Raw genomic sequence first — 4,381 nt, 5'->3', positions numbered from 1 at the left:
TACTTTATAATATTAAAGGTAGTTATATTATAATATATATATATATATACCTAATTACTCTACCTAGGCATATATACTATACCTAATTCCTCTACCTAGGTATAATAAAGGCTAGCTTAAATAACGTTTTTTAAGAGCTTATTTTATTTTACCTAGGTAAAGGAACTTATATACTATTATTATACCTTAACTAGCTATTAACTTAAAGCCTATATATAGCTTTATTTTAATAAAGCTATAGAAAAATACGCTTATTACTAAGATATATAGCTCTATTTAGGTAATTCTCTATAATTAAAGAGGCTAATTAATTAATATTTATATCTTTTAGTAATAAATTTAAGACTAAAAGCCTAGCCTAGATATTATTATTAAAGGCTACTATAAGTATATTATAACCCTTTATTTTTCTTATATATTAATCTTTAAGGTATTAGAGAAATTAAATATATTACTTATTAAGTACTAATAGCCTAAAGTTAATTACTATATATTATAATATAAGATTAAGGAATAAGGCCTCCTAGATAGTAGGCGTAAGTAGTTACTTAAGTAAATTTAATATTATTTTTATATATATAAGTATAGTAATAAATCTATTATTTAAGATCTCTTTACTTATAATTAATTTAATATTTCTAAGAAGGCTATAAAGCGCCTATAGCTTAATATTAGACTAAAGTAATAGTATTAAGATCTTAATAAGTAAAAAGATACCCTTAATTATATAATTAAATTTATTTATAAAGACCTTTAAGAGACCCCTTTAGTACTAAACTTTAGATAAGGTTATCTATATAACTATATATATATAAAGAGGTAGATTCTAGTATTAAAAAATTAACTATATAACCTTTATTAAGAGGCCTTTTTAGAGGAAGTTAAACACTACTAGGTTAGAAATACTTACTATTACTATAATTTCTTAATACTAGGACTAAACTTCCTATAGTACCTTAATAGTTATAAGAAATTATCTTAGTTTAGATACTAGATATATACCTATATTAATATATACTCTTAAGTAATTATCTAGTTCTTTATTAGCTAATTAATAACTATAATATTCTTAATACTTAAGTAATATTTTAATTATATTAAGTATCTTAGAATATAGTTATATTTTATAAGGTTAGATTATAGGTAGGAAATGCTTTTTTAAGTAGTAGTATAAGTAACTTTTACTAAGTTAGTATTAGTAGAGCTCTAATATATAAATAAAAATAGGAATTCCTATTAATATTATTAAGGAGACTATATTAAATTATATTATATATATAATAAAAGTATATTAAATATTTATATTAAGTTATAGTAATTATAACTCTAAAATAAAGCTTTTAACTAATAAATTTAATTCTTCTATAAGCTCCTTAATATAGTCTTCTTTATTAAAAATAATCTTATTAATTAGATTATATTATATATAATATATACCTTAATTCTCTAAAATAAGTTTAGTACCTTTATTAATATATAGAATTCTTATTAAATTTAATACTAAAAGAATTACCTAGAGCTAGTTATTAATAGCCTAATTAATATCTACTATAAAAATAATATATAGAATTAGGGTATATTTATTAAAGGTATAGTAAGTAATACCCTTAATAATATACTCTTATTACTTAAGAATATTAAGATTAAGGGCTTCTTAATACCTTATACCTAGTAGTAATATAATAATACCCTTAAGGAGCTTAGCTACTTAAGATTATTAGATCTTAATAAGTTATATATATAGCCCTTTATAAGGAGTTATCTAGCTCTTTAAGAATAAATTTAATAATATATTATAAATTATATAAAGCCTACCCTTAGTATTTAACCTATACTAATAAAGGGATTAGAATAATATATATTAATTATCTTATTAATCTATATTTAAGAATACTAATCTAATAATAAAATAATATAAGGTTTTATAATATAATAATAGATTTTTTAAGTTTAATACTATACTCTTTAGTAACTAGCTATTAGATAAATTCTTTAATTAAATAGATCTTTAAGAGGCTATTAATATAGCCTAATTAATTTCTTATATAATATTACTTCTTAATATACCTAGTCTATAAGGTAGGGTAATCTTCTAGTTATAATTAAGCTTATACTTAAGTTTATAATAATATTAGTAATAGTAATAGTAATAGTGCTAGCGTTAGTGCTAGCGCTAGTAATATAAAGAGCCCTATCTCTAATACTAGCTAGAGTTCCTTAATTAGCGGCGGTGATAGTAATAATAAAGACGCCTAAGTTAGTATTAATATAATAGAATAGCTTCTACTATCTTTATTATTATTATTATCTTCTAGACTAAAGAGATATAAAGGTTATAATATTAACTTAAAATTCTTTATTATAATTATTAAAGGCTTAGTCTTAACCTTTAATAATAACTTTTATTTTATATATTAGATTATCTTTTTTTTTTAAAGTTAATATAAATAATAACCTTTTTATCTTAAATATACTAGCTAATATTATTCTTACTTAAGTTTTTTTTATATATAAAGAGGTTAAAAAAGGTATATTTTTTATTATATAGCTTTTATAAAAGCTTTATAATTCTAGTTACTTTTATCTAAGTTAAGCTAATTTTTTAATTATATTATTAATATTCTTTATAACTTAGGAGAATATAATCTTTTACTTATTAAGATAAGGTTATTATATATTCTTTAAATATATATTTATATTACTAAAAGTAAGTAAGTTTAATATTATTTAGCCTATTAGTTTAATACTAAATATTATAATAAATAATATACCTAGTTAAACCTTCTTTTAGATTAAAGGGATATTATTATTATATTTAATAACTAAAAGAAATATATTTACTTAAATTTAAATACTATATTTAGATACTTATAAGTTAACTAGTAAAAGAATATAATACTTTTATATAACCTTTTATATATACTTTAAAAATAATAAGAAATTATTAAGCTTATTATAAACTCTTAAGTAAGAAGGTATACCTACTATTTACTAGGATAATAATAATAAGGTATTATATAATAAGTTATTAGTTAATAGCCTTCTTTTAGAATTATCTCTCTTTTTATTAATAGAGATTAGTATTAGTTACTTTTAGTTATATTATAGGTAGAATTTAGACCTTAGGAACTTAGAAAAGATAATATTATAGTTTATCCTTATCTCTTTATAAACTCTAGTACTCTAATTACTAGCTATAATAAAAGAATAACTATATTTTAGTATTAAAAAGAGGCTATTATTAAAAATTATTATTAAAATACTAGATTAGTTATATAATAAGGTAGGTAATAAACTTTAAAAAATATATATACTTTATACTAGAAAAATATAAATTAAAAGGCTTCTTAAGATAAGAAAAATAATATATTAATATAATTTATAAATTCTCTTTTAATTAATTATAATATTATCTTATCTTAATATATATTTTATTTATAATAACTCCCTAAAGATTAAGCTTTTTATAGTATTATATAAAAAGTAAGGTTATTACTATAACTTTATCTTTAGTAAGATATATATTTACTTATAAATAACTTTATTAATTATATATTAAATTAAATATAACTTATATTAAATAGTAAATTAGTTAATTCCTTCTTTATTAATATATATAAATAAATAATAACTATTATATAAGGTAAAGCTTAGTTACTATAAATATCTTAATTTTAATAAAGTAATAACTTCTAGCCTAAAGTACTATCTACCTAAATAGCTCTTAACACTTATTATAACTATAAGTTAAGCTATATATTAATAAAAAATATATTATAAGAATCTTTATAGAATATGCTTTTTTTTAGTACTAGGCTTATAGTTATTTAAGCTATAGAATATATGGTATTTGTCTTAAGGCACAGTAATATAGTTTTAGCGGCGGGGTATAATAACCTGAAAGTGCTTTAGCACGAAAAAGCAACAATATAAAAATCGGTCCTAATGGTGCACCGTAATAAGCGACCGTTTGCAGAAACTAATAACCACACAACACCGAATTGTCCACAACTTGCCCATTTTTGCAGCGAGATTTGGCTCCGCGAAAAGAGTCGCTCCGACGAGAGCAAGTCGTTGAACGAGCGTTGAGAAAGAAAAAAAAAATAAGGAAGAATTTTGTTTCGCTTTACAAGTGGAGGAGCCGCCCACCGCCGCCGCCGCCACCGAACCAAGAAGCCGACAATTCAGCTTTGCTACCTTTATTCACTCTCTTCACTCGCGGCTCAGAACTGATTTCTTGGTGGGACAAAAAACATAGGCCTCGACTGGGCCGACCAGCCGCCTCATTCCCCCTCCCCCCCAGCCACTCGAACCTGCGCCACCAGTGACCAAGGCTTTTCTTCTTGACAGCTGACAAGCAAAACCGGGACAAGGATTGTTT

The sequence above is a fragment of the Beauveria bassiana genome, assembly GCF_000280675.1.
Source record: "Beauveria bassiana ARSEF 2860 unplaced genomic scaffold BBA_S00022, whole genome shotgun sequence".
Lineage (NCBI taxonomy): Eukaryota > Fungi > Ascomycota > Sordariomycetes > Hypocreales > Cordycipitaceae > Beauveria > Beauveria bassiana.
The sequence above is the reverse complement of the archived record's forward strand: the minus strand, read 5'-3'. Positions refer to the sequence as shown.